Below are 17,605 nucleotides of genomic sequence, written 5' to 3'. Positions count from 1 at the left end.
TTTAGATAAGTTCTGTTTTAATGCAAGCTGCAATGCTGGGAATCAGCCAGGGCTCACACCGCGGACGAAGAACGTTCTCTGAGCTCTGTGTAAACGCTGCCTCTTTGTTCTTGGTGTCAGTGTAGCGGCGTTACTGTGTGAATCAAACCACTTTCTCTAGGCCCGTTTCAGATTGCTAAAAAGGAGGCCTGTGGCCGTGTGGAAAAGCTGCCCGATTTGCATGGCAGGTTATCCCAGGGACGCCAGCCAGCCCACATTAAGAATTGCTGCTCTTTCTGAATGCTGGGTATGTGGAAAAAAAACGGAACAAGGAAGCCGTGGAATTGTGCTGTCTTTGACTTGTGTTGCTGTGAAGCAAGAGATAATCTTTTTTGGAAAGCAGCTTTAAAAATAGGAGGCCCCTGGGACCATTGGTAATAGCTCTGAAACCTAGGATACATCACAACGATGTATGGAATATTTTTGTTCTCAGCACGTGATATCCTTCCTCCCAGAGCCGGTTGCTTTCAGCTGGGCTTCTCTTGGAAGTTCAAAACCCATGCCAAGAAAAATCCAAGTTCTGCGCTTCGGATATGATGCATGCAAGGTGGTTGTTTTGGGGGGCAGTGTGTAAGTGTTCAAGTGTGTTCGATCTGCAGCTTTTTTTCCTCCATTTTGAAAACAAAGGTATACTTATTTTTCGAAAGTGTTGTGGCAAGAGAAGCGGAACAGGTTAGCAGGGGTGTGCGTTTATGGCAGGGGTGTAGAACCTCGGGGCCAGGAGACTTTTCTTGGCTTCAGCCCCTTTCCTCCAACGATTGTTTGCTGGTTTCCTGGCTCTCTCACATTTTCCCCCATTCTGAAAGTTTGAAATGCATCTCATAAGGCTTAGTTACTGACAGTATGAGCTTTTAGCTAAAATAGGCCGGCATTTTGGCCCACCCCTTTTTTTGCCTTAAGCCCTGCCCACCACTGGAATGCAGGCCCCCAAAGTTTCTCTAGAAAGAAATTTGGCCCTTGGACTGAAAGAGGTTCGACACCCCTGATTTATGGTAACTTGAGCCACGTTCATGCAGGAAGCCAGAATTCCTGAGAGTTTTGGGTTATCGGTAATGAGCAATCACGCTGGCACACACTGTCTGCTTGCTCCTCCTTGGCTCCTGCTGCAAGAGGGGGCAGCTGAAGTAACCAGGAATTTATCAACTGCACAAAGCTTAGCATAGCGTCTAAACCAGACTTCTGGCTTACGTCTCCTCCCAAGAATATCTGCCAGTTCCATCTTGCAAGCGGGGAAGGGGTGCAGATGGGCAGTGGGGACAGCTTCTACAGACATGGGAGGCCGTAAGATCATTTTTAAGGTCTGGATGCTTCTGAGCAGACTCAAGAGCCTTATTTCCTGCTGGAGCATGTCAGGTTTCTAGTTTCTTCGGCCCTCTGACCAATTCCTTTAAATTGGGGGCCACAGAAAGCTACAAGTCCCACAAATCCCAGCAGGAAATGAGGTTTTTGAGCCTGCTCAGGAGCATCCAAACTTTAAGGATGAGGCCTGGAATTCCTTTTCTACCTGAATCAAGCCCTTTCTGACACAGGTCCTCCATGCAAGGGGAGGTTTGCTGGGGCTGGGGAGGAGTCTGTCAGGGAGACATTTCCCCCCCCCCCGAAATAATTTCTCCACCACTTTTCATTTTAAAAATAATAATAATCAAAGCAGTTTATAAAGTAAAATCATAATAAAATGTAATAAAACCAGTAAATACAACTATGATGAGACAATAAAATATCTTATTGCAATAACCAAAGGTAGCTGGCAATGCTAGAGGTCAGGAAAGCGCCCGGGCAAACAAATATGCCTTAGTTGTCGGTGGAAGCGCTCCACACTAGGAGATCATTCCATAAAGTAATTGCTGCAACGGAGAAGGCCCTCTTCTGAACTACAGCCTAGTGAATCTCAGTAGCTTGCGGTATGGTAAGCAAGTCCTCTCCCTCTGAACGTAAAGAGATAAAGGGTTGAGGTGAACTCAATATGAGCGCAGCAGTGGGGGGGTGCTAAACATTTGCATTCGAGCCTTATTGGAGGTGGGATTACCAAACTGGGAGAGTTTGATTTTTGAATATGTTAACAAGTTCGGATGATGCCCACAATGGTGCGGCGGGTGGCTACCAATGAAGAGCCTTCTCTGTGGTGGGTCCCCTGTCTGAGGACTGCTCGTCCCAGACAGGTTCTGCCTGGTGTCTTCACTGTATACATTTAGACGCCAAATTAAGACCTTCCTCTTCCAGCAGACGTTGAATCCTTAATCTGTTTCACTGATGATTAACTTTACCGCTGGCTCTTTAATACTTTTAACCTTTTACTATTTTCTGTTGCTTGTATTCATTGCTTTGGTGGTGGTTGTGTTGTTGTTTGGGTTTTTTTTTTTTACCAGTTGTAAACCGTCCTGAGGACATCTGCCAGTTGGGCGGTATATATATTTTGTAAATAAATAAATTACAAAATGTAGTGCACACCAACAACTGGTACACACAAGAGGAAATGGTACGAAAGGTGACCACCTTCTGTCCTTTCTCTGAGTGCATGGAGGAGCGTATTTAGTTTTCTTCACAGGCGTGTGTTTTTATACAACAACTGGGCTTCACATCATCTTAACAGAGCCCATTGATTGCCTGCTAGCCTGACTTAAATTATTGCCCTTTTTATTTTAGGCAGTTGGCTCTTTAGCCTAGAATCCCTTCTCTCTGTGTGTGTTTGCAGGGGGTTGGGGGGCAGCACGAATTAGCAGAGGAACCACTGATGAAATCACATTTGTACGTTTATCTCAGACAAAATTTAATTTGAATTTCCCTTCTTCCAGAAGATGCCAGTCTGCCAATGTCAAAGTGTGTGTGTAAAGCGCCTTCTTATTGTTTGACTACTGACCCCCATCATTCTTTTAAATTTATGCAAATACAGGAAGATATCATAATGTTTGGGGGAAAGCAGCACAATGTGCGATTGAATGCAGTGTTGGCTAGAATGTTAAAGTGAGGGGCAGGATGCAAACCAGCAAACCAGAACACACTGCCAAGGATACTGCCCTGGTGTGCCCGAATCTTCTCAGCGTGTGTGGTTGCAATTTATCCATTGCAACTTCCTCCCAAATTTTGACATGTTGTTGCAACAAGGCCTTGTAGCGTGAGTGCAGAAGTTCAGGCCTGGAATCCAAACCCAGCCCACCTGGGTAGCCCAGAAGACCGCATCCCTGAAAGGGAGTGGGGGTGCTTTCCTGGGTTTTGGTGCTTTCCTGTTTTTTGTGCAGTTTTCTCCCTATTCTAAAAGGTTGAAATGCCTCTCCTAAGGCTCAGGTACTTGAGGTAAGAGGTTTAAGTAAAATATGCTGGTTTTTGGCTGGCCCCCTTTTGCCTTTGGGCCACCCACCTCTGGAATGTGCCCCCCCACACACACACACACACACCGAGAGCTTCTTCAAAATGGAATTTGGCCCTTGGGGTGAAAGAGGTTCCATGCTCCTGCCTTATGGTAAGATATAGGACAAGGGTCTCCAATGTGGCGCCCCCAGGCACCCACAAAACTTCTATGTTTTTAAAATTTATTTCCATTTTTTTAATATATGTACATGGATTTGTATATATACATAGCAATGAATACATATTAAATGCATACAGCTTTCTAGCAATTATACATTGTTGTTGTTCAGTCGTTCAGTCGTGTCCGACTCTTCGTGACCCCATGGACCATAGCACGCCAGGCCTTCCTGTCCTGCGCTCTCTCCCGGAGCGTGCTCAAGTTCATACGTTTTATACATAGCAATTATACATAGGCATCAATAAAAGCAGACCAAATATCCAAATAAGTAACCATTTGAAGGTGGCAATCAAATGTTGTACCCATTCAAATGTTGTAAGTTCCTCAGTTGATTTTATTATAGAAGATGAGTGTTTATCCTTCCAATGTTGTAATATCAGTCCTTTAGCTGTTAAAAGGGCACAGAGAATCCATTAGGCTTAGCATTTGTTAATTTCCATGGAACAGGTAAATAATTTAAAAGAGCATGTACATCAGGGAATATTAAAGACTGTTCCAGTACAAACTTTATCTGTGTAATAACCTCCTCTCCCCCAAAAACAACTACTGGACATTGCCAAAACGTATGTTTAAAAGAAGCATTCACCATATTTCACCGCCAGCAATTAGCCAAATTAGACAATCCCTTATTAAAGGGACATTGTGGCGTCCAATAGACACAAACCAAAAGTTTTGCTGAATAAGGTGCAGCCTAAGATCCATAGACGTGACAGGTAGAGGCCAAAGCAGCAATCCACTGTAGACATTTTGTGATGGTGCCCAAATGTAATTCCCAAATGTGCCCAAGGGTCCAAAATGGTTGAGGACCCCGGTATAGTACTTCTCAGAAAGTGTTCCAGGCTGGTGACAGAGGTGAATATGGAAGTAACCTGAAGGGAAAACTTGACAGATTTGGATTCTTTAGCACTGTGTGTATGTGTATGAACATGTCTCATATCTAAGATTCTCCATTGCAGTGTATTTCGACCTACGTCATTAGGTGTTCTTCAGAAGCTTATTAAGGGTTCCCTGATGAGAAAATACATAACTGTTAGAGCAATACAACAATGCAACCCATGACCTAGGGAGGTGGTGGGCTCTCCCACATTGGAGGCATTCAAGATGAGGCTGGACAGCCATCTGTCAGGGATGCTCTGACTTGGATTCCTGCATTGAGCAGGGGGTTGGACTCTATGGTCTTGTAGGCCCCTTCCAACCCTACTATTCTATGATTCTATAATGGTAGACAAGCTTCCGTGAAAAACAGTCTGCCCGTCACTACCTGTTTTCAGTTGTAATGTGCTGCTGCAGGAAGTAGTGGCCACACTCTTAGTTTACATGGGGCAGCACTGAGGACCGGTTGGCCTGAGCTGTGCCCTGCATGAACTGAGAATACCCTGTAGGACATCACCCAGAATCTGCATTCAAGTGCAAGGGTATGTGTGTTCTAGTGCCCAGATCCCAAGTTTGGGTTCCTGGAGCGTTGTATGATAGTATCACATTGTGGTCCTTAGAATTTCCCTTCTTAGCCATAATGAAGGCAAATCTCAGTATTTTGACTTGACTATAAATAACACTTCCCAGTATGACTAAGCAGCATAATGGATGGTGATTCTGCTAAGCCTTTTTTCTTGCAAACTCTCGTCCATGTGTTTCTGTTTTGTCTCACAAGGCATGTGGGTGCTGCAAACTACAGGACAGCTGTTGTTGATGGTTTTTTGGCCTTTAGGAAATGGTCACTGCAAAGGAAGGAATCAATTTGGATAATGGGAGAATGGTGTAACAGCACTGCAGAGCGTGGGCTGGCATGCCAGATCTACATAGGGGGAAATGAATAAAGCAATTTGGATTAAGAGCGATTTAATCTATTTTCTTTCTCTAAATCCAGCTCAAAGCAGTTAGGAGCTTGGTACCAGGCAAGAATAGGCTACTCAGTCCTAATTTAGCATGTCCACAGTGATGCTTAATGCAATTTCAGTAATCTGGTTTGAGTAAAACCATGCGTCTCTCTCTGCATGGCCAAGCCAAGAGAACTGATGTCAGCTAGAAGGACTTAGGCTGCCATGCTCACAGTGGCTGCAACCTTCACTGCACATGCACCCTGCTCCGTGTGAGTTCTCTGCTCATGGCAATTGTTTCATCTTTTCTGTTAGTTGTGAGCTGACGTTGCCTGCTGTACGGGCCCTTTGGGAATGTGGGCAGTTGTCTGAATGGGAAGACTGAACTGGAGGCTCTGGCCATACCAATATCAGTTGCATTGTCACCCTGGACCATGAAGTGACATCACTGAGCACTGATGTGTTTCCATGATATTGGCATTTTCATAAGATTGTAATTAGGCCAAACAGTCTCCTGTCACCTTGCCAAGCTGAGCGTGCCTTAAGAGTGAAAAAGGCCCTTAACGACTTGGGGCCAGGTTATCCGAAGGATCGCCTCCTTCCATAGGTGCATGCCGGGACCATAAGATCATCCTCAGCGGCCCTCCTCCATGAGCCCCTGCCGAAGGAAGTGAGGCGGGTTGCTACTAGGAGGAGGGCCTTTACTGCTGTGGCACCCTGGCTGTGGAATGAGCTCCCAAGGGAGGTTCACCTGGCACCTACATTGTATTCCTTCCGGCGCCAGGTGAAGACCTTTTTATTTTCCCAGACATTTTAGCATTTTAGCTTTCTAGACTTTTAGCTTTGCTGTTTTAAATCTGTATTTTAAATCTTTGCATTGCTGCTAGTTTTATGCTGGTTGTATTCTGGTTGTATTGTTATATTGTGGTTTTAATGTTTTTATATTTTATATTGTTGTACTCTGTGTTTGTTGGTTTTAATTTCTGTGAACCGCCCAGAGAGCTTCAGCTATTGGGCAGTATAGAAATGAAATAAATGAATAAATATAAAATAAATAAAGCAATGGTGCAGCATTAAGACTAGTAAAACTCGTGACCCGGGTTCCATCAGTGCAGTAACTGGGTTGCTCTTGGCATCCCTGAAGCACTTCCTGGCAGCAGCCTGCCTGATCTCTGCATAATGTGAGGGTTGTTGTTGTTTATTTGGTCAGTCGCTTCCGACTCTTCGTGACTTCATGGACCAGCCCACGCCAGAGCTTCCTGTCAGCCGTCACCACCCCCAGCTCCCCCAAGGTCGAGTCCGTCACCTCCAGAATATCATCCATCCATCTTGCCCTTGGTCGGCCCCTCTTCCTTTGGCCTTCCACTTTCCCTAGCATCAGCATCTTCTCCAGGGTATCCTGTCTTCTCATGATGTGGCCAAAGTATTTCAGTTTTGCCTTTCATATCATTCCCTCATTTGAGCAGTCTGGCTTTATTTCCTGGAGTATGGACTGGTTTGATCTTCTTGCACTCCAAGGCACTCTCAGAATTTTCCTCCAGCACCACAGTTCAAAGGCATCTATCTTCCTTTACTCAGCCTTCTTTATGGTCCAGCTCTCGCAGCCATAGGCTACTATGGGGAATACCATTGCTTTAACTATGCGGATCTTTGTTGTCAGTGGGATGTCTCTGCTCTTCACTATTTTATCAAGATTTGTCATTGCTCTCCTCCCAAGAAGTAAACATCTTCTGATTTCCTGGCTGCAGTCAGCATCTGCAGTAATCTTTGCACTTAGAAAGACAAAATCTGTCACTGCCTCCACGTTTTCTCCCTGTATTTGCCAGTTATCAATCAAGCTGGTTGCCATAATCTTGGTTTTTTGGAGGTTTAACTGCAACCCAGCTTTTGCACTTTCTTCTTTCACCTTCATCATGAGGTTCCTCAGCTCCTCCTCGCTTTCAGCCATCAAAGTGGTGGTATCTGCATATCAGAGATTGTTAATGTTTCTTCCAGTGATTTTAACTCCAGCCTTGGCTTCATCAAGCCCAGCACGTCGCATGATGTGTTCTGCGTACAGGTTGAATAGGTAGGGTGAGAGTATACAACCCTGCCATACTCCTTTCCAATCTTAAACCAGTCCGTTGTTCTGTGGTCTGTTTTTATCGTTGCTACTTGGTCGTTATACAGATTCCTCAGGAGGCTTTGCCAACTCCCAAGTTCTCAGTAGGAGAGGGACGAGGCTCCTGCTGGGACTACAGTCTCAGAGCTTCCAGCATTTTGCTTGAGGGCAGTTGAATTGTGCACATGGGTCAACCTTTGCCCCAGCTTTGATAAGTAACCACTTCTTTGTGCGCCCTCCCCGAGTCTTCTAGCAGGTGGAGTTCAGAGCAGCAAAAGGGATTCTCAAGGTCTCTCTGCTTTGGAGTGTCTCAAAGTCCCTGTGCAAAGTGAGAGAATGACACTTTTGCCTTCCTCCCTCTCTTTGCATGCCCAAGTTCACTGGAGCTCGGGGAAGAGGCAGAATCAGTCATTCATGCTGCAGATGCTTGCTGCTTCTACATATTTGCATGCTTTGGTGCAAAGTTGACGCCTCCTCTACCCCTTCCTGAATCAACAGACCAAAATTGTGAGGGGCAGATGGAGTTTCTGTGGGCGTGCATGCTCTCCTTGAGGTTCAGAAAATTGGATTGGAAATGCAGTTCTTCCTGCTCATGTCCTGCTTGTGGGTTGACAGCTGGTTGGCCACTGTGTGAACAGAATGCTGGATTTGATGGACCCTTGGTCTGATCCAGCATGGCTCTTCCTATGTTCTTGTGAATCCCCTACACATGGTAGAGGATTTGGGCAGGTGGAAAGGGTAGGAACAGGCTGACCACAAATAATGACTGGCTACCAAAGCCAGCCAAAAGTTGCAAACCCGTCCCATGATGCACCACGACCTTGAGCGAAGCATACACGCATGGAGTGTAGTGTTTATGTAGCTTTAAAATTCCACACTCCATAGCGCCCACGAGGAAGACCATATGCATGAAAGCAGATGCTTTAACTTTAATTGACGGTACTAAAGGAAAGGCAATGGAAACAACAGACCAAAATTGTGAGGGGCAGATGGCGTTTCTGTGGAAATGCTCTCCTTGAGGTTCAGAAAATTGGACTGGAAATGCAATTCTTCATGCACGTTTTGCACTTGTCTAATTATACACATGGGTTGTTAGGGAGCCAGTTTTGAGGGAAGCTTGAAAGAAAAATGGATTGGCTTAATGTGGGCTTGCTGGAGATCTATTCTTGTGGTGAAGTCTATGGATGGCTGTTGACTGTGAGCATAATGTATTCCGCGTTCATGGGTGACACTAAGAATATGTATGTTCTCCATGCGTATGGGTTCTCCGTGTGTGGGTTTTGTTTTTTGAACTTGTGGAAATAACTAATGCGGCTTATAACTTAGTTTTAATATTTTAGAAGAAAACAACTTGATGTGGTTATTTAGTTGAATGAACTGCTTATGAACATCATGTTTTCATATCAGCTTGAATGCTGACTGCATATATGCAGAATCTTCGCCTTTCAAGCGGGAGAAGTTGTGAGGGAAATTAGCTTGTTTCGTAATCCATTTGACCAGTACAAAATGGATTAATTAATATTCTGAACCAGGTGATCACAATTGGAGATGCTGCTGAAGTCTGAAAGGTCAAGAGATAACATGCACTTAATGTGTGGGGGGTTTCACCCATTTTTTCCTGGTTATTAACATCTTATATGCCTTTTGGTTGTATGCTTTATGCTTTTTTGTCTCTTTGGTTCTTCTTCTCCCATCCTATTTACATCTCTCCACTCTTATAATTGAGGATTTAGATTTCCTGATGTGTAAACGATGATGCCAAGAGGTCGCAGGTCATGAGCTAACTGCCTTGAGCCGGAAGTAGCAATTCACTTCCATTGGAAAGGGTTTCCCATTGCTAGCTGAGGCTTATAGCGTAGAACGTGGTTTTTTTTGCTGAAGCTTGCAAATTTCTAGATTTAGAAACAGGAAAGTTCCATTTAGAAAGAACTTTCATTCATCACACTATTGGGTCACTGCTAAGGCATTCCCCCTCCCCTGCTTGGGAAGAGCAGAGTCCCTGTCTATGTGGCGTTTCAGTACTCGAAGAGTGCAAGAGAAAAAACCCTTTTTAATCTGAGGTCACGGTTGCCAACTGACCACAGTAAAAAGAAGAAAAGTTGGTCTGCTCTTGTCCCTGTGGAGGTTACATTCTTTACTGCGGGGATATGAATGTTATTGTTGGCTAATGTCTGAAGATCAAGCTTTCACTTAAGTGCACAGGAACAGGTGCCAGTGAGAAACTGGCAACCTTGCCCAAGTTACTGGAGGCATCTAGCAGTCCATTTAGAGCTCTCATTGGGGTGGGGAGGTTGTTCCAACATTGACTCCCCTCCACTTTGACCTTTTTTGCTAGCTGAATTCTTTTTAATGCAACCTACCACTGCCTTTTGCTCCCAGTTCTGTATTAGGTGGCTCTGGAGTTAAACATTAAAGGATAAAAATTGGCTTTGGGGAAGCTGCTTCCACCCCTTTAAAACAATCAGATCACCAAGCTTAAAGCCCCCTCCCCAGTACCCTGATGGTTCATATTTCATTACCTTGGGTGAAACGTTTTCCATCTCTTTCCCCACTCCTGGCATGCAACCCACACCCTTGTGTGGAAGGTAAACGCAATCATTTCCACAGTAGCCAGACCCAGAAACCGAGGGAGAACCCTTTCGGGATTATTCTCTGTTGACTTTTCTTATTGCAGCCAAGCAAACAGGGGGCTGGCTGGTTTTCTTCCTTTGTGCTTCCTTAGCCCCAATATTAATAAAAGGTTATGTTGAGTCCGAAAAACAGTAAATAAGCACCTGGGGCTTATACAGACAGAAAGAGGGGCAGAGAAGAAGAAAAAAGCTGGAAAAGGATGGGAACAGATGGAAAGGAGAAAGACCTGGCTACCAGTTCTGAGCCATCCTCTCTCCCAGAGACCATAGGTCAGTGGTAGTGCACTTGCTTTGCATACAAAAGGTCCCAGGGTCAATCACTGGAATCTCAAGGTAGGACTGGAAGAAACTCCTCCCTGAAACCCTGGAGAGCTGCTGCCAGTCAGTGTTGACAATAATACTGGGCTAGATGGACAAATGCTCTGACTCAAGATAAGGCAGCTCCCAATGTTCCAGATCACACATCTGGGTGAGACCATTGCCCCATCTAACCCCAATGTGCAGGCCCACCATATGCCACCCTTGGGGCAAAACACTCCTAAAGCAGACTTTGTTGTTGTTGTTCAGTCGTTCAGTCGTGTCCGACTCTTCGTGACCCCATGGACCATAGCACGCCAGGCCTTCCTGTCCTGCGCTCTCTCCCGGAGCGTGCTCAAGTTCATATTCATTGCATCCGTGATGCTATCTAGCCATCTCATCCTCTGCCGTCCCCTTCTCCTTTTGCCTTCAGTCTTTCCAAGCATCAGGGTCTTTTCCAGGGAGTTTTCTCTTCGCATTAGGTGGCCAAAATATTGGAGCTTCAGCTTCATTATCTGTCCTTCCAATGAGCACTCAGGGTTGATTTCCTTTAGGATGGACTGATTTGACCTCCTTGCAGTCCAGGGGACTCGTAAGAGTCTTCTCCAGCACCACAGTTCGAAAGCATCAATTCTTCGGCGCTCAGCCTTCCTTATAGTCCAGCTCTCACAGCCATACATTACTATTGGGAAAACCATAGCTTTGATTAGACGGACCTTTGTCGGCAAGGTGATGTCTCTGCTTCTTACTATGCTGTCTAGGTTGGCCATAGCTTTCCTCCCAAGGAGCAAACGTCTTTTAATTTCATGGCTACAGTCACCGTCTGCGGTGATCTTGGAGCCCAAGAAAGTAAAATCTGTCACTGCTTCCATTTCTTCCCCTTCTATATGCCAGGAAGTGATGGGGCCAGATGCCATGATCTTAGTTTTTTTAATGTTGAGTTTCAAACCAGCTTTTGCACTCTCCTCTTTCACCCTCAACAAGAGGCTCTTGAGATCCTCTTCACTTTCTGCCATTAGGGTGGTATCGTCTGCATATCGGAGGTTGTTGATAATTCTCCCAGCAATCTTAATTCCGACCTCTGATTCATCCAACCCGGCATTTCTCATGATGTACTCTGCATATAAGTTAAATAAGCAGGGTGACAATATGCAGCCTTGTCGTACTCCTTTCCCAATTTTGAACCAATCGGTTGTTCCATGTCTGGTTCTTACTGTTGCTTCTTGACCCTGGTACAGGTTTCTCAGGAGACAGGTAAGGTGGTCTGGTACTCCCATCTCTTTCAGAATTTGCCACAGTTTGTTGTGATCCACACAATCAAAGGCTTTAGCGTAGTCAATGAAGCAGAAATAGACGTTTTTCTGGAATTCTCTTGCTTTCTCCATGATGCAGCGAATGTTGGCGATTTGATCTCTAGTTCCTCTGCCTCTTCTAAACCCAGCTTGTACTTCCGGTAGTTCTCGGTTCGCATACTGCTGAAGCCTAGCTTGTAGGATTTTGAGCATCACCTTGCTGGCATGTGAAATGAGCGCAATTGTGCGGTAGTTTGAACACTCTTTGGCATTGCCCTTCTTTGGAATTGGAATGTAAACTGACCTTTTCCAGTCTTGTGGCCACTGCTGAGTGTTCCAGATTTGTTGGCATATTGAATGCAGCACTTTAACAGCATCATCTTTTAGGATTTTAAATAGCTCGGCTGGAATACTGTCATCTCCGCTAGCTTTGTTGTTAGTAATGCTTCCTAAGGCCCACTTGACTTCACTCTCTAGGATGTCCGGCTCAAGTTCAGTGACCGCACTATCATGGCTATCAGGGACATTCAGATCTTTCCTGTATAGTTCTTCTGTGTATTCTTGCCACCTCTTCTTAATCTCATCTGCTTCTGTTAGGTCCCTGCCTTCTTTGTCCTTTATCATGCCCGTCTTTGCACAAAACATTCCCTTGAGATCTCCAATTTTCTTGAAGAGATCTCTAGTCTTTCCCATTCTGTTGTTTTCCTCGATTTCTTTGCATTGTTCATTTAAGAAGGCCTTCTTGTCTCTCCTTGCTATTCTCTGGAACTCTGCATTCAGTTGGGTATATCTTCCCCTTTCTCCCTTGCTTTTCGCTTCCCTTCTTTCGTGAGCTACTTGTAAAGCCTCATCAGACAGCCACTTGGCTTTCTTGCATTTCTTTTTCTTTGGGATGGATTTCGTTGCTGCCTCCTGAACAATGTTATGGACCTCCGTCCATAGTTCCTCAGGCACTCTGTCTATCAGGTCTAATCCCTGAAATCTATTCCTCACCTCCACTGTATATTCATCAGGGATATGATTTAGGTCATACCTGAACGGTTTAGTGGTTTTCCCGACGTTCTTCAATTTAAGCTGAAATTTTGCAAGAAGCAGCTCATGATCTGAGCCACAGTCAGCTCCAGGTCTTGTTTTTACTGACTGTATGGAGCTTCTCCATCTTTGGCTGCAAAGGACATAATCAATCTGATTTCGATATTGACCATCTGGTGATGTCCATGTGTAGAGTCGCCTCTTGTGCTGTTGGAAAAGAGTGTTTGCTATGATCAGCATGTTCTCTTGGCAAAACTCTATTAGCTTTTGTCCTGCTTCATTTTGTACACCAAGGCCATGCCTGCCTGTTATCCCGGTGATTTCTTGACTTCCTACTTTAGCATTCCAATCCCCTATGATGAAGAGGACATCTTTTTTTGGTGTTAGTTCTAGAAGGTGTTGTAGGTCTTCATAGAACCGATCAACCTCAGCTTCTTCGGCCTCAGTGGTTGGGGCATAGACTTGAATTACTGTGATGTTGAATGGTTTGCCTTGGATTCGTACTGAGATCATTCTATCATTTTTAAGATTGTACCCCAGTACTGCTTTTCCCACCCTTTTGTTGACTATGAGTGCTACTCCATTTCTTCTAAGGGATTCTTGCCCACAATAGTAGATATGATGGTCACCTGAATTAAATTCGCCCATGCCTGTCCATTTGAGTTCGCTGATTCCCAAGATGTCGATGTTCAATCTTGCCATATCCTGTTTGACCACCTCCAGCTTACCTTGATTCATTGATCTGACATTCCAGGTTCCTAAACAATATTGTTCTTTACAGCATCGGATTTTCTTTTCACCACCAGACACATCCACAGCTGAGTGTCCTTTCGGCTTTGGCCCAGCCGCTTCACTCTTTCTGGCGCTACTTGGAAATAACCTCTGCTCTTCCCCAGTAGCATATTGGACACCTTCCGACCTGAGGTGCTCATCTTCCGGCGTCATCTCTTTTAGCCTTGTGATACGTTCCATGGGGTTTTCTTGGCAGGAATACTGGAGTGGGTTGCCATTTCCTTCTCCAGTGGACCACATTTTGTCAGAACTCTCTGCCATGACCTGTCCGTCTTGGGTGGCCCTGCACGGCATAGCTTATGGCTTCACTGAGTTACGCAAGCCCCTTCGCCACAACAAGGCAGTGATCCATGAAGGGGAAAGCAGACTACATCAGAGCAATAATACATCAGTAGTGATGATTACTGACTTAGAATCATAGAACAGTAGGGTTTGAAGGGGCCTACAAGACCATCAACCCCCTGCTCAATGCAGGAATCCAAGTCAAAGCATCCCTGACAGATGGCTGTCCAGCCTCGTCTTGAATGCCTCCAGTGTGGGAGAGCCCACCACCTCCCTAGGGAACTGGTTCCATTGACGTATTGCTCTAAAAGTCAGGACATTTTTCCTGATGTGCAGTCAGAATCTGGCTTCCTGTCACTTGAGCCCATTATTCCGTGTCCTGCAGTCTGGGATGATAGAGAAGAGACCTGGCCTTCCTCTCTGGGACAAACTTTCAACTACTTGAAGAGCGCTATCCTATCTCCCGTCAGTCTTCTGAAGGCTAAACATGCCCAGTTCTTTTCATCTCTCCTCATAGGGCTTTGTTTCCAGTCTCCTGATCATCTTTGTTGCCCTCCTCTGAGCCCTCTCCAGCTTGTCTGCATCCTTCTTGAAGTGTGGTGCCCAGAACTGGACACAGGACTCCAGATGAGGCCTAACCAGTGCTGAGTAGAGGGGAACTAGTACTTCCTGGGATTTGGAAGCTATGCTTCTATTAATGCAGCCCAAAACAGCATTTGCCTTTTTTGCAGCCACATTACATTGTTGGCTCATATTCAGCTTGTGATCGACAACAATTCGAAAATCCTTCTCGCATGTAGAATTGTTGAGCCAAGTATCCCCATCTTGTCACTGTGCCTTTGTTTTCTTTTTCCTAGGTGCAGAACTTGGCATTTATCTTTATTAAATGTCATTCTGTTGTTTTCTGCCCAGCACTCCAGCCTATCAAGATCACTTAGAATTTTGTTTCTGGCTTCCAGGGTATTAGCTATCCTGCCCAATTTTGTGTCATCTGCAAATTTGATCAGCATTCCCTGCACCTCCTCCTCCAAGTCATTAATAAAAATGTTGAGCACTGGGCCCAGGACTGAGCCCTGTGGTACCCTGCCTGTTACCTCTCCCCAGTTGAGAAGATCTCATTGATAAGCACTCTTTGAGTCTGATTCTGTAGCCAACTGTAGATCCACCGGATCGCTGTTTCATCTAGCCCACTTTTAGCTAGTTTGCTAATCAGGATATCATGGGGCACTTTGTCGAAAGCTTTGCTGAATTCAAGATATATTATGTCCACAGCATTCCCATAGTCCACAAGGGCGGTTATCTGATCCAAAAATGAGATCAGGTTCGTCTGGCAGGATTTGTTCTTGACAAATCCATGTTGGCTTCGAGTCATCACTGCGTTGTTTTCAGGGTGCTTACAGATGGATTGCTTTATAATCTGCTCCAGAATTTTCCCAGGGATTGAAGTCAGACTGACTGGTCTGTAGTTCCCAGGTTCCCTGAATTTGTCTATCAATGGTTACTAGTCATGATGGCCCTATATTGCCTCCAGTGTCAGAGGTAGTATGCCAGTAGCTGGGGAGCATGAGGGTGCTATTGCGCTCATGTGCTATATTTGTATTTATTAGTAATATATACTGCTTAATATAACAAAATCTCTAATCAGAAAACCTATTTATGGGTTTCCAAGGGGCAGCTGGTTGGCCACTGTGCAAACAGAATGCTGGACTAGATAGGCCTTGGTCTGATCCAGTGTGATTCTCCTTAATGTTCTTAAGTTACCAGAAATCAATAAGCCCACAATCTGAAACTAAAAACATTATGGCGGTTAAATGGCAGCAGTTGAAACTAACTGCTGAAATGGACTTGGTGCTTGCTCTTTTCCTTAGACGTGTCATTCTCAACCCAGGCTCGCTGTTGAAACGTTTACCTGCCACAGCCTTCCCCAGACTGGAGCTCTCTAGATGTGTTGGAGTACAACTCCCAGCATCCCCTAGCCAGCATAGCTGTTTGTGGGAGTTTTAGTTCAACACATCTGGAGGACGCTAGTTTGGGGAAGGTTGCCCTGGTTCCTTGCATAGGAAGTAAGCATGTTGGCTGCTGTTGCTATTGCCCAGGGGTTGGCAACCACTGCCCATGGGGGCAGGTAGCAAGGAGGGGACATTGCACATTGCATACAGTGGGGATTGGTGGCCCTCCGCTGGGCGCAGTTCTCCAGAGCAGGTAGTGGACCCGCCGCTGCTTCTCCTCCTCCTCCTCACTGCAGGCTGATCTGGAGCTCACTGACTTTCCCTTCCAGGCATGCAAAACGCGTGCTGTCCCACTGCACAATGGCCTGTTTTCTAGTTTCTAGAAACACTTTCCTAGCCATATCTTGCTGAAAATAGTTTCCCTGTTGCGAAGGTTGCCACTTTCATTTCCTGTCAGGGCTCTTTGCCTTTAACAGCTGCAGCAGCTCATGAAGGTTTGTTAGAACACACACACATAGCGGGCTTTGCCCGTTTGACACTCAAATCAAATGGCATCAAAATGGCATTAAAACGGCAAATGAGGTTTGTTGTGAGCAAATATAGAGTGCTGCACGCTGGGGCAGAACAAGAATATGTGTTTGTTTACTTTTTTGAACTGCTCCAAAACTGAAGTTCCCCAGGTGGTGTACAAATTCAAAACGTAAAATACGAAGTGGCGATAAAAGAATAAATCCTAACTTGAGATATGCATTGATGGGCAGCGTCTGGCCAACCAAGGGGTGTTGGAATAGAATAGTGCTATGAAAACATCTGCCCGGTGTGCGACTGCTGTGAAAAAGGCAAATTCCATGTTGGGGATCATTAGGAAAGGAATTGAAAATAAAGCTACCAGTATCATAATTCAAATCTATGGTAAAACTATACTGTGTATGGTTCTGGTTGCTGCCTTCCGAAAGAATATTGCAGAGCTGGGGAAAAGCGCAGAAAGGGGCAACCAATATGATCAAGGGGAGGAAGCAGTTTGTCATTGAGGGAAATGGTTACAGTGTTTGGGGCTTTTAAGCTTGGGGCTTTCTTCACACGGAGTTTTTATCCTGCGATTGAGATTGCTCCTTCATGGAAGTTTCGATTGAGATTGCGCCTTCATGGAAGTTTGTGGGTTCTTCACATGACCTCATGACCGTCAAGGCGTCTCCTGCACTAAATGCCCTTTGTTTCATTTTTAAATAGATCGCAGATAATGAGCTATCAAATTACCCCATTGTGTTCTGCTTGAGTTCCCTCTGTGAAAAGAGGAAAAGCAGCAAGAAGAGGAGTGAGATCAATGAAAGATAATGGAAGACTCAGATATGGGGAGAAGCGAGGTGGGGGAGAGGGATGGAAGCATTTGAAAAAGGGAGTCATTATTATCCTGCATTTAAAACCGAATCAGAAAGCCCTGTTTTAAATGCAGGATTTTAGGTTGGTGTAGTGATGCCCAAAAGGATGAGGTAGGTAGCTGTGTGTGTGTGTGTGTGTGTGTGTGTAGGGGGGAAAGAGCAGGGTGTGTAAAATTATGCATGATACGTAGAAAGTGGATAGAGAGTCTTTTTCTCCTCCTTTCACAATGCTAGAACCTGGGTTCATCCAATTAAGCTGAATGGTGGACAGGCAAAAGGAAGCACGTCTTTCCAGAGTGCATAATCAAACTATGGAATTAGCTAACACAAGATGTAGTGATGGCTGATAATTTGGTCAGCTTTTAAAAGGAGGAAAGACAGATTCCTGGAGGATAAGGCTATCTCTGGCTACTAGTCTTGATGGCTACATGCTACCTCCAGTACCAGAGGCAGTGAGCCTGTGTACACCAGT

The 17,605-nt window shown here is 45.1% G+C and overlaps 1 protein-coding gene across 4 annotated transcripts in view; it reads left to right on the top strand.

The window, feature by feature from the left end:
- GAB2 (GRB2 associated binding protein 2) overlaps positions 1 to 17,605 on the top strand; it is a 186,749-nt gene that overhangs the window by 18,793 nt on the left and 150,351 nt on the right. The window lies entirely within an intron of this gene.

Source organism: Heloderma suspectum, chromosome 3 (assembly GCF_057233095.1).
Source record: "Heloderma suspectum isolate Gila_16-S chromosome 3, 16-S_ref, whole genome shotgun sequence".
Classification (NCBI taxonomy): domain Eukaryota; kingdom Metazoa; phylum Chordata; class Lepidosauria; order Squamata; family Helodermatidae; genus Heloderma; species Heloderma suspectum.
The sequence above is the reverse complement of the archived record's forward strand: the minus strand, read 5'-3'. Positions and strand labels throughout refer to the sequence as shown.